At 55.4% G+C, this 17,916-nt stretch overlaps 1 long non-coding RNA gene across 3 annotated transcripts; it reads right to left on the bottom strand.

Annotated features, from left to right (window-relative positions):
* Positions 1-2,525: 2,525 nt before the first annotated feature.
* LOC142082340 (uncharacterized) lies at positions 2,526-16,618 on the bottom strand. Of its 3 annotated transcripts, XR_012673675.1 has the most exons (11): positions 16,581-16,618; positions 14,341-14,399; positions 13,357-13,872; positions 12,871-12,934; positions 12,309-12,482; positions 12,089-12,204; positions 5,011-5,069; positions 4,027-4,150; positions 3,541-3,604; positions 2,980-3,153; positions 2,526-2,875 (listed from the first exon to the last, which is right to left on the bottom strand). It is a non-coding gene; the product is annotated as an uncharacterized LOC142082340 (long non-coding RNA). The 3 variants fall into 3 exon arrangements; XR_012673676.1 differs by lacking the exons at positions 14,341-14,399; positions 16,581-16,618 and having other exon boundaries at positions 12,871-12,937; positions 13,357-14,107; XR_012673677.1 differs by lacking the exons at positions 5,011-5,069; positions 12,089-12,204; positions 12,309-12,482; ... (2 more) ...; positions 14,341-14,399; positions 16,581-16,618 and adding an exon at positions 4,396-4,684.
* Between the last annotated feature and the right edge of the window lie 1,298 nt (positions 16,619-17,916).

Raw genomic sequence — 17,916 nt, 5'->3', positions numbered from 1 at the left:
AACAAAACTTGGTGATTTTTGCTTTTTCGTTTTGTGCATGAAAATGGAGGTTTTTTTGCTTTCCGGCTGCCCAAATCCTGGTGGATTTGGCTTTCCCGGGAGCTCCAAGTTGGGTATTTTTCCCCCCCAAATTGCGGGTTTTCTTTTTCCCCACCCCTTGCAGGCCCCGAATTAGGGGTTTTGTGGTGTTTTTAGGCCACGGCGGCAGGTCCCGCTCTGTGTGCACGGCCCTGCAGGGGAAAGTCCCTGTTGGGGGGACCGGCCCCCAGTCAGGATGGGAAAAGACGGAAAAAGAGAACAGGGAAGAGGCAGCTTTTGAAAGCGCTTTCGGATCTTCAACAGAGAGGTGTTTCGGGGGGGTGAAGAGTTTTTAAATCCTTTCTAGAAACAGGGTTTCTTTGCATTTTAAAAACCTTATCTATCATAGACGTTTACGCTTAACGTATTTACACATACCTCTCTCTCTATATATTTAGTGAATGTATTTATGTTTCACTTATAGCCCCCTATTTCCCACTCATATATAATACCTGCTCAGACTAGATATCTGTCGACTTACGTATTTTGACACTTAAATGTCTTTATAGACTTCTCTATTTACACTTACGTATATTTACACTTATCTCTTTATAGACTTAGATTTCTATTTGCACTTATAGATCATCTCTTAGATTACATATAATGCCTATTTAGGCTCTCTATGTAACGCGTAGTAAGTGTAGACAGCGGTATCTATTCAGACTTTTTTCTATTTTCAATTCCTTCATACATAAAATATATCCTCCCTTTTGCATTTGGAAGTGCTTTCTTTTTTAATTTATATAGACGGGAGTTCTTTTTGTATTTTAAAACCCTATATACGTCTTCCGGATTTTTTTATGCTCTAAAATCCTTTAGATAATAGGGCAGATATAGGTTCCTATTTTGAAATCCTTGTATACATATAAAGGAATATTATTTTTCAATATATAGAACAAGGAGAGATTTTTCTCTATTTCGAGGCGTCACAGATAGATTTACAGTTTTTAAAAATTTTTGAACCCCCCCAGGAATTATCAGGCACTTTTGGGCTGTGACCCCCTTTTTTGGGGGGGAGGGGGGGGGGACCCCCCATGACCCCCCATTCCCCACTCACCTGCTCCTCCACGGCATCATCAGCCCGCCGGTGATGTTGGGGTGCCCCAAATGACATCATCGCCCCTCCAGGCCCCCAACCCCCCCCTTTTTATTCAGCCCCCAAAAAGGCACAACATGAGGGAAACGGCCCCAACCGGCAGCTCGTTACTTTAATAATGCCGTTGGCGTATGTACGCACGCACCCCCGCCAAAAAGGGGGGCTCTGCTAGAAAGATAAAGGAGGGGCGGCCCCCCCAAACGCTTGCAGCCCCCCCTCAGCCCCCGTCCCGCAGGCTGGCAGCCGGCCCCTTACCCTCAGCACGCCCAACGACCGGCAGGCAAACCCGGGCCGGGGGTCTCTCCTGAGCACCACGGGACGCTTACAGCGCGGCATCTGAAAAACAAAAATCCCAACGGATATATTTCAGCACGTTAAAAAAAACAGCACCGAAGGCAGCAGAGGAATTCGGTCAGGGCAAGGGAGAGGGCAGCAGTCGAGCTAAAGGAGGGTGCCAGGCAAACGGGTCAGCTCGAAATACAACGCGGCCTTTAAAAGCTCGAGCGATCCGAACGCTTAAAATCCGCGTGAGGACTAATTGACGCGATTCTGAACGCGTCCTTCGCAGAGAAGTAAACGCTCTCGCTGGTGTCGGAAAACGCCTCGTCCCTTCCTTACAGCACCGCTGCCGGGAGATAACCCCGTGAGGCTGCAGGACAAGGGCGCGCCGTAATCGGCATCTACGCTCACGCATCCGCCGCCACAGCTCCAGCCCTGGCACTGCTGCTGCTGCTGCGCATCTCGCTCGCTTGGCCGATAAAGCTGAAAGTGAAGCGTAAAACTTTGAAGAGTAAAATGAAAAAGAAAGAACAAACCTCAGCAATTCATTTTATGCTAAAAAGGCGTGCGTACGCTTACAGACGTACGACGAGAAGGCTTATACTATAAAAATATCTGATTTTCCTTTTGCGTTAATTGAAATTGCGTAGCTGTGAATTCATACCGTTAAATTATCTACCTCCAAACTACACAGCTATCGTTTGACCAGGGGTTTTGCGTGCGTCACATGACTAGGAGGGACGCCTGGCCAGCTGCGCCGAGACCGATGCTACCCAACTGCCGGGGAAACGCGCCACTGAAAGCGAGGCAGAAATAAAGGACTTCAGAGCGCTCTGCCAAAAGATCGGGAAAAAAACCCGATCAGTTGCCTCTCTTTTTAAACGTTTAGAGCAACTACCTAACTGCTTAAGCACACCTAATAAATTATACGCTACAGCTATTTGGCAGTTGCAGTTTAAACAACGCAAGTCAGTTTGGAAGTTATACAATTTTAACTTTCTTTTTAAAGTTTCGTTTACGATAGAAAAATCAGGGAGATAAGAGATCTCCCATACGGTTTTACTTTTTTTTTGGGGGGGGGGTGGGGAGGGGCAGGCGGTGGGGAATATCAAATCCCCGGTGCTGCAATACATCAGGCTACCAAAAAGGACTGGCAGGTTTGCTAACGCTGTTGGCCGTACCCGAGCGTGCGGAGGAACGCGTCTTTACGATCTCTCGACCGTTACACCCGAGAACCAAAGATCAGCCGTACGTCGACTATCGGAAGACGTGCCGCGCTTGGGTCTGTGCAAGGAAATCGACCTACCCCTTTTTTTTTTTTTTCCAGAGAGAGCGCGAAAAGTCTCCTTGCGGATGACTTCTACTGCCGAGCACGTCATCTCTGCAGATCCATTCTGAGGGGAAGTTCGTAAAAGGCGACTCCTTTGAACGAGAAAGATTTCCATTCTGGAAAATCTCTTTCCAACCAAAGTCAAAATTACGCGCTGCAGGTTAGGAAAAAGGACGCGATAGAAGCAGTAACTCACCAAAACCACATCAGGACTCTCTGTCGCTAGTTACGAGGCTGCTACCGCTTCTCGGGAAAGCCTGGAAAGCGCACCGAAGCGACACCGATTTGTCCCGTGTTGTCCACGCCTCTTCTTTGACCTTGATTGCTTTTAGCGCAGATGTTAGCATCTCAGTAAGGTGTTCGAGTGCTCCTGTAAGGCATTTTAAAAACTGACTGACTGAAAAAGCATAAAGCTTTTATCGTGAAAACAAAGCCTGTTTCTCCCGAACATCCCAACTCTTACAAACGGTTCCTTTCCTCTTCTAGTCCAACATTATTTTCACAGCACCCTTTCCTAGCAAGCGCACAGAAACAGAAGACCGTGCTTGCAGGAAGAGAAAACAGACGGAGGGAAGCAAGCTTTGCAGAGGCGTACCACGCTCCAGAACAGACCTCCTTTATTTTTAGTATTTGCGTTAAAATATTTCACGTTAAAAAATCACATAGAAGGAGAGCTGCCTCTCAGTTCCTCGTGTTAACTGTAAAGTCCGTGCTACGAGCACCTTAGGAAAAACGCAGACACATGTCACAGGCCTACCTTGTACTTGCAGACCACTAGGGATCCTTTCCACCTGTCTCGTACTTTCACGGCAGTTGACGTTCTGCTGAGAGGAAAGGAAAAAAAAAAAACAAACAACGTTGAGCACAAAGCTTCCTCTTCTGTGAAGGCTACAACTGAGTGGAGGAGAAAGTATTTGGCATCGTCTTTGGTGCGGTTGTTGAGACAGGCCACTAGAGCTTCTGCATGTTTTAGACAACCGTGCCTTTTTTTTGGCTCATTGGCAGCTTTAGTTTCGCAAGAACTCACTTGCCTAGAAAGAGGAGTGACAGAGAAGGAAAAGAGAGGTCAGGCAGCAAGAGAGCTCTGCAGGCTGCCACCAGTCAACCTCGCACTCTTAAGGAAAAACAAACAACCAACCAAACAACCAAACAAAAAAAAAAACAAACAAAAAAAACCCCAAAACACACAAACACAAAAAAACCCCACAAAACCCAACAACAAAACAAAACTTTGACGTTGTACCTTTCTTTCCTTTTGGAGCTCGTCCCTGTCTCAGCTGATCGTCTCGTCAGAGCACGAAGTGCAGATGATCCGTATCCCGATGACATCTGCACGCGATGAACACGTGTTCAGAAATAGTCCAGATCTGTAAGACTGGTGTCATTTGTGTGGTTCCAAGCATCATAACTCCATTTTACTGACCAATGCGTTTGTGAGGAAACTAAGTAGCTTTTAAACATAGCCTCTCCTTGGGGAGAAAAATGCGTTAGGGAGCGAAAAAAAGGATGATTCAGAGCTCCCAACCATGACGGAGCAGCGGGAAAACTAATGAAAGCGAAGACCAACAGCAGCAACGCGAAGCGGCATTTGGCTTCAATTCTGATCACGTACTTAAGCGGCTCGCCAAGTCTATGCCTCGATCCTATGAATGACTAGCCCTGTTTTGGAAGGACCAACTTTTTTCCTTCAAAGTCCTAGATTGAAGACTCCGCTGAACAGAATGTGGATGGAGCCACAGGACAACATGCCGTCAACACTCTAATGAAAAAAAAATCAAGTAAAAATCAAGTTGAAGTATCAGTTTCCATCGTGTCTCGTTCATTACGTTTCTAGTAGTACCTGGGTGCTCCAAAATTCACTCTCCTGACACCACGTAGTACTACAAATTACAATTACGCGTGTAAAAATAAAAGGCTATTTCCAACCTGCCCGTAAAATCAGTACGAACAAACAGAAGAGAAACACTTGACCCTAAAGAAGGTCACAGCCAGCTCTTAATTTATCGTAGGCGAAAGCTCATTCTTTTCCCTGAAAGGAAAACGCTCGTAACTACCCAGGGACCGATGCAGGAACGAGGCACGCGCGCTCTGTTCACGGCAACTGTTCATCAGCTTTTCTGCACCGGCACAAATTTGCCTTTTCCCTGGGTTTGACGCGGAGCACCTGCAGCGTCCTTGAACGCGCCAATGTTTCTCCCCGCTCCCCCGGCCCCACACGTGCCGTTACCTGAGCAGCAAGCGGCGTCAACCGCGCAGGATTTTCTTCGCGTGACGCAGAAGGTGACGCTGGGAAAAGAGGAGGCACAAAATGAACCTGTTTGTCACACCCAGCCAACGGTGAAAACCCAGGGAAGGATTCTGCCGTGCGGGGCCGGGCTGTGCACCCCCGGAGCTCCAGCCGGCCGGTTTCGCTCCCCTTTGCCGGGTACCGGGGAGACACCGCCGCCTCGTGCTGCCGCCTGCCCCCCGGGGAGAGCCGGGGGACCCCCACCTCACTTCAGCCCTCGGGAACGGGTCCGGGAGAGACCCTCCACGCAAAGAGAGCGGATCCACGCGTGGCGTGGATTTAATCCCCGAGGGAAGAGGCCGGACTCCCCGCTGGCAGAAGGACAACTCGCCTCCCTGCCGCTCGGAGCGCCTCGCCGGGGACAGCCCTGCCTGCGCCCGGCTGCTCTTTAGCCGTGCTGGGAGTGCAGTCTGGCCGACGGATGCTCCGGCAAACAGACACTGCAGCGAATCGCAGCTCCCGCTCGTTACAGCTGCTGGTAATTTTGCCTCTGGCTAAGGCATGCCCCAGACAGCAGACACCCCGTCTCGTTCCAGCTCCTGCTTGCTACGGTTCTGGCTAATTGAAGCTCCCGCTCTGCACCGTTGATTTCAGCTCCTTCTCCTTACAAGCTCCAGCTATTTACAACAGCCTGGGCTTTTGACAAGGTCGTAAACCAATCGCCGTCAAAACTCGGCTATTAGGATTAAATATCATAGTTGGACATTGTATAAGCATTAATGAGTTTGTACGACTAATTAGTTAATAACTATTCTAAGCAGTCGACAAGCAAGAGCTGGACTCGAAGAGGGCGTGCGGGGTCTGAAAAGCAGAGACCACCTCTTCCCCCCAGAGACCACCGCAGACGTTGAGTTGGGCCTGGTGCGTGCCGGCCTCCCGCACTTCGGGGTCCAGCAGGACCAGACCCGACCCCTCCCCGGAGAGGGTCCACGCACCCTGCCCACCCCCTGCTTTCCCCCGCAGCCCCCAACGCCCTCCCACCCCCCCGCACAAACGGCCAAACCGGCTTCTGCTTTGGGCCCCCAAACCAGCTCACTTAGTGCCCATTTCTGAGCCCAAAACCCCAGCTGCTGCGCCTCTTCTCAAGTCCCAAAGGTGCCCCCGGGGAGGGCAAGCGCTTGCGTGATGCTTCGGGCAGAAACGGGGCTGAAAGGTCCGATCCCGGTGCCGGGGGAGCAGAGGCGAGCTGGCTGGGACCAGCTTTTGCTCCTGGAACAGCCCTGGGGTGGACCTGTCCCTCCCCTTCAAACGCTCCAGCAGTTTCGGGGGCAGAAGGGCGTTTCTAAGCCCTCTCTCCAGCAGCTCCTCCCTCGACTCGGCCCGCGAAGCCCCCAGTCTGCCTGCAGGGAGGGCTGGGCGGTCCCCGGCCCCACGGGGCGACAGTGGGGACTCGCAGGGAGGATCTGTTTGCACAAAGCGCCTCCCGCCTCCCCCCTCCCGCCCGCCGGCCCGCCCCCCCCCCCGCCCCGGCCCACTGCGCGGCCCCCCTAGGGCACGCAGCCCCCCCCCCCCCAACTCCCCACTCCCCAGATGCTCACAGGCCCTCCCCCGCCTGGAGCCCCCCCAGCCCCTGTCCCCGGAGCCTGCAGAACCGCCCCCCCCCCCGCCACAGCCCGGCTCCCCGGGCCCGCGGCTCCTCACACTCACGCTGCGCCGCCGCCTCGGTGCAAAGCCCGCCGCGCGCCCCGTTGAAATACCGTCCGCAACCAATCAGCGCGCGGCTCCACCGGACCGCCCGCGCGAGGCACGCCGGGAGTTGTAGTCGGCGCCCCGGGACCGCGCATGCGCACGGCGCCCCGTTGAAATACCGTCCGCAACCAATGAGCGCGCGTCTCCACTGGACCGCCCGCGCGAGGCACGCCGGGAGTTGTAGTCGGAGCTCGGGGACCGCGCATGCGCACGGCGCCCCGGGACCGCGCATGCGCACGGCGCCCCGGGACCGCGCATGCGCACGGCGCCCCGGGACCGCGCATGCGCACCGCGCCCCGGGACCGCGCACGCGCACCGCGCCCCGGGACCGCGCACGCGCACCGCGCCCCGGGACCGCGCACGCGCACCGCGCCCCGGGACCGCGCATGCGCACCGCGCCCCGGGACCGCGCATGCGCACCGCGCCCCGGGACCGCGCATGCGCACGGCTCGCAGCCCCTCCCCAGCGTTTGCAAGCACTTCTCAGCCCCAGGACCCCCGGAGCTCACAGCACCCGACCACACCATTTTCCAGCCCCCTGGGAGCCCCCCTCTCAAGTCCCGCCAGGACCCACAGCCCCACTCCCCAGCTCTTGGGGGACCTTGATCTCGATGGTCCGGGAGTCCTCCAGGGGTACTCTCTAGGCCGGACTTTGCTCTCTATGGTCCGGCAGTCCTCCAGGGGTTCTCTCTGGTCCAGCTCCCGTCTCTATGGTCCGGCAGTCCTCCAGGGGTACTCTCTAGGCCGGACTTTGCCCTCTATGGTCCGGCAGTCCTCCAGGGGTACTCTCTAGGCCGGACTTTGCTCTCTATGGTCCGGCAGTCCTCCAGGGGTACTCTCTAGGCCGGACTTTGCTCTCTATGGTCCGGCAGTCCTCCAGGGGTACTCTCTAGGCCGGACTTTGCTCTCCATGGTCCGGCAGTCCTCCAGGGGTACTCTCTGGTCCAGCTCCCGTCTCTATGGTCCGGCAGTCCTCCAGGGGTACTCTCTAGGCCAGCCTTTGCTCTCTATGGTCCGGCAGTCCTCCAGGGGTACTCTCTAGGCCGGACTTTGCTCTCTATGGTCCAGGGGTACTCTCTAGGCCGGACTTTGCTCTCTATGGTCCGGCAGTCCTCCAGGGGTACTCTCTAGGCCGGACTTGGCTCTCTGTGGTCCGGAAGTTCCCCACGTGCACTCTCCGCTCCGGACGACCGTCTCGATGGTCCAGAAGTCCTCCAGCTGTACTCTCTAGGCCGGACATTTTCCTCTATGGTGCGGCAGTCCCCCGGGTACATTCTATGCATCTGAACCTCCGTCTCTATGGTCCGGAAGTCCTCCAGGCGTACTCTCTGGTCTGGCAGTCCGCCATCTCTATGGTGCGGGAGTCCTCCAGCTATACTCTCTGGTCTGGACTGGTCTGGTCTCTATGGTCCGGAAGTCCTCCAGCCCCTCTCCCCGACCCCCTAGGGCTCGCAGCCCCCCCCGGCCCCACTCCCCGGCCCCCCCGGGATGCCCAGCCCCACTCCTCGGCCCCCTCGGGGGTCCGCAGCCCCCCCAGTCCCCCTCCCCAGATGCTCACAGGGGGAAAGGAACGGCTCGGCCTCAAGCTCTGCGGGCTGCCTGTGGCCCCTGCAGAGCCCACGATCCTCGGCAGCCCACACGCGGGGCGAAGCTCACAGCCCGAGAAGGAGTCACGGGGGGCCGCCGCTCCTGCCACAACCCTCCTTCCCAGCCTGCTGCTGGAGCACAAGGCACTTGAAAGCAGCAGGAAAGAACAAGGAGGGCCTCGCCAGATGGCAGGAATAACACGGGCAGCCTAAAGCGTTTAGCCAGGCAGGGCTTGCCACTCACCTTGTGCCGTGGTTGAATCCCAGCCGGCAACTCAGCACCACACAACCGCTCCCTCGCTGCCCCCTCAGCGGGAGGGGGGAGAGAATTGGAAGGGCAAAAGTGAAAAAACTCCACTTGTGAGGGAAAGGGGGGGGGGGGGGAAAACCCCCAAACAACAGAGAGAAAAACCCCAGACAGACAAGCGGTACAAACGAAAACAAGGGCTCGCCGCCAACCGCCCGATGCCCAGCCAGCCGCAGCCCAGCAGCGGCCCCCCCGCCAACCGCCCCCCGAGTTTTATTTCCTGACGTCATAGGGCCTGGAACACCCCCTGGGTCCGCCGGGGTCAGCTCTCCCAGCGGTGCCCCCTCCCAGGCCCTCGCGCACCCCCAGCCCGCTCGCCGGCAGGGCGGGGCGAGGAGCAGCACAGCCCCCGGCGCCGTGCAAGCGCTGCGCAGCGGGAACTCACGCAGCCCCGCGTCACCGACGCCGTTCTCAGCACAAACCCAAAACGCAGGAGGAGGGAGAGCGGGGTGGGAGTGGGGGGCGGGGGAGCGGGAGGGGGGTGTCAGAGTTTGGGCGGGGGGCAACGGGCAGGTTGGCGGGGCAGGCAGCACCCCAGGGGTCCGGGCCCCTCAAATGGCTGGTGTTTCACCCCAAAGCTTCCCCAAATCGGGGTTTTTTTTGCTTTTTTATAATATCAAAGCTGGGGTTTTTTCCTTTTCCAAAATATTCCACTTGGAGGTTTTTCAACGCTTTTTCACAACAAAACTTGGTGATTTTTGCTTTTTCGTTTTGTGCATGAAAATGGGGGTTTTTTTGCTTTCCGGCTGCCCAAATCCTGGTGGATTTGGCTTTCCCGGGAGCTCCAAGTTGGGTATTTTTCCCCCCCAAATTGCGGGTTTTCTTTTTCCCCACCCCTTGCAGGCCCCGAATTAGGGGTTTTGTGGTGTTTTTAGGCCACGGCGGCAGGTCCCGCTCTGTGTGCACGGCCCTGCAGGGGAAAGTCCCTGTTGGGGGGACCGGCCCCCAATCAGGATGGGAAAAGACGGAAAAAGAGAACAGGGAAGAGGCAGCTTTTGAAAGCGCTTTCGGATCTTCAACAGAGAGGTGTTTCGGGGGGGTGAAGAGTTTTTAAATCCTTTCTAGAAACAGGGTTTCTTTGCATTTTAAAAACCTTATCTATCATAGACGTTTACGCTTAACGTATTTACACATACCTCTCTCTCTATATATTTAGTGAATGTATTTATGTTTCACTTATACCCCCCTATTTCCCACTCATTATATATAATACCTGCTCAGACTAGATATCTGTCGACTTACGTATTTTGACACTTAAATGTCTTTATAGACTTCTCTATTTACACTTACGTATATTTACACTTATCTCTTTATAGACTTAGATTTCTATTTGCACTTATAGATCATCTCTTAGATTACATATAATGCCTATTTAGGCTCTCTGTGTAACGCGTAGTAAGTGTAGACAGCGGTATCTATTCAGACTTTTTTCTATTTTCAATTCCTTCATACATAAAATATATCATCCCTTTTGCATTTGGAAGTGCTTTCTTTTTTAATTTATATAGACGGGAGTTCTTTTTGTATTTTAAAACCCTATATACGTCTTCCGGATTTTTTTATGCTCTAAAATCCTTTAGATAATAGGGCAGATATAGGTTCCTATTTTGAAATCCTTGTATACATATAAAGGAATATTATTTTTCAATGTATAGAACAAGGAGAGATTTTTCTCTATTTCGAGGCCTCACAGATAGATTTAGAGTTTTTAAAAATTTTTGAACCCCCCCAGGAATTATCAGGCACTTTTGGGCTGTGACCCCCTTTTTTGGGGGGGGGGGGGACACCCCCCATGACCCCCCATTCCCCACTCACCTGCTCCTCCACGGCATCATCAGCCCGCCGGTGATGTTGGGGTGCCCCAAATGACATCATCGCCCCTCCAGGCCCCCAACCCCCCCCTTTTTATTCAGCCCCCAAAAAGGCACAACATGAGGGAAACGGCCCCAACCGGCAGCTCGTTACTTTAATAATGCCGTTGGCGTACGTACGCACGCACCCCCGCCAAAAAGGGGGGCTCTGCTAGAAAGATAAAGGAGGGGCGGCCCCCCCAAACGCTTGCAGCCCCCCCTCAGCCCCCGTCCCGCAGGCTGGCAGCCGGCCCCTTACCCTCAGCACGCCCAAAGACCGGCAGGCAAACCCAGGCCGGGGGTCTCTCCTGAGCACCACGGGACGCTTACAGCGCGGCATCTGAAAAACAAAAATCCCAACGGATATATTTCAGCACGTTAAAAAAAACAGCACCGAAGGCAGCAGAGGAATTCGGTCAGGGCAAGGGAGAGGGCAGCAGTCGAGCTAAAGGAGGGTGCCAGGCAAACGGCTCAGCTCAAAATACAACGCGGCCTTTAAAAGCTCGAGCGATCCGAACGCTTAAAATCCGCGTGAGGACTAATTGACGCGATTCTGAACGCGTCCTTCGCAGAGAAGTAAACGCTCTCGCTGGTGTCGGAAAACGCCTCGTCCCTTCCTTACAGCACCGCTGCCGGGAGATAACCCCGTGAGGCTGCAGGACAAGGGCGCGCCGTAATCGGCATCTACGCTCACGCATCCGCCGCCACAGCTCCAGCCCTGGCGCTGCTGCTGCTGCTGCTGCGCATCTCGCTCGCTTGGCCGATAAAGCTGAAAGTGAAGCGTAAAACTTTGAAGAGTAAAATGAAAAAGAAAGAACAAACTTCAGCAATTCATTTTATGCTAAAAAGGCGTGCGTACGCTTACAGACGTACAACGAGAAGGCTTATACTATAAAAATATCTGATTTTCCTTTTGCGTTAATTGAAATTGCGTAGCTGTGAATTCATACCGTTAAATTATCTACCTCCAAACTACACAGCTATCGTTTGACCAGGGGTTTTGCGTGCGTCACATGACTAGGAGGGACGCCTGGCCAGCTGCGCCGAGACCGATGCTACCCAACTGCCGGGGAAACGCGCCACTGAAAGCGAGGCAGAAATAAAGGACTTCAGAGCGCTCTGCCAAAAGATCGGGAAAAAAACCCGATCAGTTGCCTCTCTTTTTAAACGTTTAGAGCAACTACCTAACTGCTTAAGCACACCTAATAAATTATACGCTACAGCTATTTGGCAGTTGCAGTTTAAACAACGCAAGTCAGTTTGGAAGTTATACAATTTTAACTTTCTTTTTAAAGTTTCGTTTACGATAGAAAAATCAGGGAGATAAGAGATCTCCCGTACGGTTTTACATTTTTGGGGAGGGGGGGGGGGGGCAGGCGGTGGGGAATATCAAATCCCCGGTGCTGCAATACATCAGGCTACCAAAAAGGACTGGCAGGTTTGCTAACGCTGTTGGCCGTACCCGAGCGTGCGGAGGAACGCGTCTTTACGATCTCTCGACCGTTACACCCGAGAACCAAAGATCAGCCGTACGTCGACTATCGGAAGACGTGCTGCGCTTGGGTCTGTGCAAGGAAATCGACCTACCCCTTTCTTTTTTTTTTCCAGAGAGAGCGTGAAAAGTCTCCTTGCGGATGACTTCTACTGCCGAGCACGTCATCTCTGCAGATCCATTCTGAGGGGAAGTTCGTAAAAGGCGACTCCTTTGAACGAGAAAGATTTCCATTCTGGAAAATCTCTTTCCAACCAAAGTCAAAATTACGCGCTGCAGGTTAGGAAAAAGGACGCGATAGAAGCAGTAACTCACCAAAACCACATCAGGACTCTCTGTCGCTAGTTACGAGGCTGCTACCGCTTCTCGGGAAAGCCTGGAAAGCGCACCGAAGCGACACCGATTTGTCCCGCGTTGTCCACGCCTCTTCTTTGACCTTGATTGCTTTTAGCGCAGATGTTAGCATCTCAGTAAGGTGTTCGAGTGCTCCTGTAAGGCATTTTAAAAACTGACTGACTGAAAAAGCATAAAGCTTTTATCGTGAAAACAAAGCCTGTTTCTCCCGAACATCCCAACTCTTACAAACGGTTCCTTTCCTCTTCTAGTCCAACATTATTTTCACAGCACCCTTTCCTAGCAAGCGCACAGAAACAGAAGACCGTGCTTGCAGGAAGAGAAAACAGACGGAGGGAAGCAAGCTTTGCAGAGGCGTACCACGCTCCAGAACAGACCTCCTTTATTTTTAGTATTTGCGTTAAAATATTTCACGTTAAAAAAATCACATAGAAGGAGAGCTGCCTCTCAGTTCCTCGTGTTAACTGTAAAGTCCGTGCTACGAGCACCTTAGGAAAAACGCAGACACATGTCACAGGCCTACCTTGTACTTGCAGACCACTAGGGATCCTTTCCACCTGTCTCGTACTTTCACGGCAGTTGACGTTCTGCTGAGAGGAAAGGAAAAAAAAAAACAAACAACGTTGAGCACAAAGCTTCCTCTTCTGTGAAGGCTACAACTGAGTGGAGGAGAAAGTATTTGGCATCGTCTTTGGTGCGGTTGTTGAGACAGGCCACTAGAGCTTCTGCATGTTTTAGACAACCGTGCCTTTTTTTTGGCTCATTGGCAGCTTTAGTTTCGCAAGAACTCACTTGCCTAGAAAGAGGAGTGACAGAGAAGGAAAAGAGAGGTCAGGCAGCAAGAGAGCTCTGCAGGCTGCCACCAGTCAACCTCGCACTCTTAAGGAAAAACAAACAACCAACCAAACAACCAAACAAAAAAAAAACACAAACAAAAAAAACCCCAAAACACACAAACACAAAAAAACCCCACAAAACCCAACAACAAAACAAAACTTTGACGTTGTACCTTTCTTTCCTTTTGGAGCTCGTCCCTGTCTCAGCTGATCGTCTCGTCAGAGCACGAAGTGCAGATGATCCGTATCCCGATGACATCTGCACGCGATGAACACGTGTTCAGAAATAGTCCAGATCTGTAAGACTGGTGTCATTTGTGTGGTTCCAAGCATCATAACTCCATTTTACTGACCAATGCGTTTGTGAGGAAACTAAGTAGCTTTTAAACGTAGCCTCTCCTTGGGGAGAAAAATGCGTTAGGGAGCGAAAAAAAGGATGATTCAGAGCTCCCAACCATGACGGAGCAGCGGGAAAACTAATGAAAGCGAAGACCAACAGCAGCAACGCGAAGCGGCATTTGGCTTCAATTCTGATCACGTACTTAAGCGGCTCGCCAAGTCTATGCCTCGATCCTATGAATGACTAGCCCTGTTTTGGAAGGACCAACTTTTTTCCTTCAAAGTCCTAGATTGAAGACTCCGCTGAACAGAATGTGGATGGAGCCACAGGACAACATGCCGTCAACACTCTAATGAAAAAAAAATCAAGTAAAAATCAAGTTGAAGTATCAGTTTCCATCGTGTCTCGTTCATTACGTTTCTAGTAGTACCTGGGTGCTCCAAAATTCACTCTCCTGACACCACGTAGTACTACAAATTACAATTACGCGTGTAAAAATAAAAGGCTATTTCCAACCTGCCCGTAAAATCAGTACGAACAAACAGAAGAGAAACACTTGACCCTAAAGAAGGTCACAGCCAGCTCTTAATTTATCGTAGGCGAAAGCTCATTCTTTTCCCTGAAAGGAAAACGCTCGTAACTACCCAGGGACCGATGCAGGAACGAGGCACGCGCGCTCTGTTCACGGCAACTGTTCATCAGCTTTTCTGCACCGGCACAAATTTGCCTTTTCCCTGGGTTTGACGCGGAGCACCTGCAGCGTCCTTGAACGCGCCAATGTTTCTCCCCGCTCCCCCGGCCCCACACGTGCCGTTACCTGAGCAGCAAGCGGCGTCAACCGCGCAGGATTTTCTTCGCGTGACGCAGAAGGTGACGCTGGGAAAAGAGGAGGCACAAAATGAACCTGTTTGTCACACCCAGCCAACGGTGAAAACCCAGGGAAGGATTCTGCCGTGCGGGGCCGGGCTGTGCACCCCCGGAGCTCCAGCCGGCCGGTTTCGCTCCCCTTTGCCGGGTACCGGGGAGACACCGCCGCCTCGTGCTGCCGCCTGCCCCCCGGGGAGAGCCGGGGGACCCCCACCTCACTTCAGCCCTCGGGAACGGGTCCGGGAGAGACCCTCCACGCAAAGAGAGCGGATCCACGCGTGGCGTGGATTTAATCCCCGAGGGAAGAGGCCGGACTCCCCGCTGGCAGAAGGACAACTCGCCTCCCTGCCGCTCGGAGCGCCTCGCCGGGGACAGCCCTGCCTGCGCCCGGCTGCTCTTCAGCCGTGCTGGGAGTGCAGTCTGGCCGACAGATGCTCCGGCAAACAGACACTGCAGCGAATCGCAGCTCCCGCTCGTTACAGCTGCTGGTAATTTTGCCTCTGGCTAAGGCATGCCCCAGACAGCAGACACCCCGTCTCGTTCCAGCTCCTGCTTGCTACGGTTCTGGCTAATTGAAGCTCCCGCTCTGCACCGTTGATTTCAGCTCCTTCTCCTTACAAGCTCCGGCTATTTACAACAGCCTGGGCTTTTGACAAGGTCGTAAACCAATCGCCGTCAAAACTCGGCTATTAGGATTAAATATCATAGTTGGACATTGTATAAGCGTTAATGAGTTTGTACGACTAATTAGTTAATAACTATTCTAAGCAGTCGACAAGCAAGAGCTGGACTCGAAGAGGGCGTGCGGGGTCTGAAAAGCAGAGACCACCTCTTCCCCCCAGAGACCACCGCAGACGTTGAGTTGGGCCTGGTGCGTGCCGGCCTCCGGCACTTCGGGGACCAGCAGGACCAGACCCGACCCCTCCCCGGAGAGGGTCCACGCACCCTGCCCACCCCCTGCTTTCCCCCGCAGCCCCCAATGCCCTCCCACCCCCCCGCACAAACGGCCAAACCGGCTTCTGCTTTGGGCCCCCAAACCAGCTCACTTAGCGCCCACTTCTGAGCCCAAAACCCCAGCTGCTGCGCCTCTTCTCAAGTCCCAAAGGTGCCCCCGGGGAGGGCAAGCGCTTGCGTGATGCTTCGGGCAGAAACGGGGCTGAAAGGTCCGATCCCGGTGCCGGGGGAGCAGAGGCGAGCTGGCTGGGACCAGCTTTTGCTCCTGGAACAGCCCTGGGGTGGACCTGTCCCTCCCCTTCAAACGCTCCAGCAGTTTCGGGGGCAGAAGGGCGTTTCTAAGCCCTCTCTCCAGCAGCTCCTCCCTCGACTCGGCCCGCGAAGCCCCCAGTCTGCCTGCAGGGAGGGCTGGGCGGTCCCCGGCCCCACGGGGCGACAGTGGGGACTCGCAGGGAGGATCTGTTTGCACAAAGCGCCCCCCCCCTCCCGCCCGCCGGCCCGCCCCCCCCCCCCGCCCCGCCCCGGCCCACTGCGCGGCCCCCCTAGGGCACGCAGCCCCCCCCCAACTCCCCACTCCCCAGATGCTCACAGGCCCTCCCCCGCCTGGAGCCCCCCCAGCCCCCGTCCCCGGAGCCTGCAGAACCGCCCCCCCCCCCGCCACAGCCCGGCTCCCCGGGCCCGCGGCTCCTCACACTCACGCTGCGCCGCCGCCTCGGTGCAAAGCCCGCCGCGCGCCCCGTTGAAATACCGTCCGCAACCAATCAGCGCGCGGCTCCACCGGCCCGCCCGCGCGAGGCACGCCGGGAGTTGTAGTCGGCGCCCCGGGACCGCGCATGCGCACGGCGCCCCGTTGAAATACCGTCCGCAACCAATCAGCGCGCGGCTCCACCGGCCCGCCCGCGCGAGGCACGCCGGGAGTTGTAGTCGGAGCCCGGGGACCGCGCATGCGCACGGCGCCCCGGGACCGCGCATGCGCACGGCGCCCCGGGACCGCGCATGCGCACGGCGCCCCGGGACCGCGCATGCGCACGGCGCCCCGGGACCGCGCATGCGCACCGCGCCCCGGGACCGCGCATGCGCACGGCTCGCAGCCCCTCCCCAGCGTTTGCAAGCACTTCTCAGCCCCAGGACCCCCGGAGCTCACAGCACCCGACCACACCATTTTCCAGCCCCCTGGGAGCCCCACTCTCAAGTCCCGCCAGGACCCACAGCCCCACTCCCCAGCTCTTGGGGGACCTTGATCTCGATGGTCCGGCAGTCCTCCAGGGGTCCTCTCTAGGCCGGACTTTGCTCTCTATGGTCCGGCAGTCCTCCAGGGGTCCTCTCTAGGCCGGACTTTGCTCTCTATGGTCCGGCAGTCCTCCAGGGGTACTCTCTAGGCCGGACTTTGCTCTCCATGGTCCGGCAGTCCTCCAGGGGTCCTCTCTGGTCCAGCTCCCGTCTCTATGGTCCGGCAGTCCTCCAGGGGTACTCTCTAGGCCGGACTTTGCTCTCTATGGTCCGGCAGTCCTCCAGGGGTACTCTCTAGGCCGGACTTTGCTCTCTATGGTCCAGGGGTACTCTCTAGGCCGGACTTTGCTCTCTATGGTCCGGCAGTCCTCCAGGGGTACTCTCTAGGCCGGACTTGGCTCTCTGTGGTCCGGAAGTTCCCCACGTGCACTCTCCGCTCCGGACGACCGTCTCGATGGTCCAGAAGTCCTCCAGCTGTACTCTCTAGGCCGGACATTTTCCTCTATGGTGCGGCAGTCCCCCGGGTACATTCTATGCATCTAACCTCCGTCTCTATGGTCCGGAAGTCCTCCAGGCGTACTCTCTGGTCTGGGAGTCCGCCATCTCTATGGTCCGGGAGTCCTCCAGCTATACTCTCTGGTCTGGACTGGTCTGGTCTCTATGGTCCGGAAGTCCTCCAGCCCCTCTCCCCGACCCCCTAGGGCTCGCAGCCCCCCCCGGCCCCACTCCCCGGCCCCCCCGGGACGCACAGCCCCACTCCTCGGCCCCCTCGGGGGTCCGCAGCCCCCCCAGTCCCCCTCCCCAGATGCTCACAGGGGGAAAGGAACGGCTCGGCCTCAAGCTCTGCGGGCTGCCTGTGGCCCCTGCAGAGCCCACGATCCTCGGCAGCCCACACGCGGGGCGAAGCTCACAGCCCGAGAAGGAGTCACGGGGGGCCGCCGCTCCTGCCACAACCCTCCTTCCCAGCCTGCTGCTGGAGCACAAGGCACTTGAAAGCAGCAGGAAAGAACAAGGAGGGCCTCGCAAGATGGCAGGAATAACGCGGGGAGCCTAAAGCGTTTAGCCAGGCAGGGCTTGCCACTCACCTTGTGCCGGGGTTGAATCCCAGCCGGCAACTCAGCACCACACAACCGCTCCCTCGCTGCCCCCTCAGCGGGAGGGGGGAGAGAATTGGAAGGGCAAAAGTGAAAACACTCCACTCGTGAGGGAAAGGGGGGAAAAAAAAAAAACCCCAAACAACAGAGAGAAAAACCCCAGACAGACAAGCGGTACAAACGAAAGCAAGGGCTCGCCGCCAACCGCCCGATGCCCGCCCAGCCAGCCGCAGCCCAGCAGCGGCCCC

The sequence above is a fragment of the Calonectris borealis genome, chromosome 4 (genome assembly GCF_964195595.1).
Source record: "Calonectris borealis chromosome 4, bCalBor7.hap1.2, whole genome shotgun sequence".
NCBI classification, from domain to species: Eukaryota; Metazoa; Chordata; class Aves; order Procellariiformes; family Procellariidae; genus Calonectris; species Calonectris borealis.
This window is presented reverse-complemented; position numbering and strand designations above follow the sequence as displayed.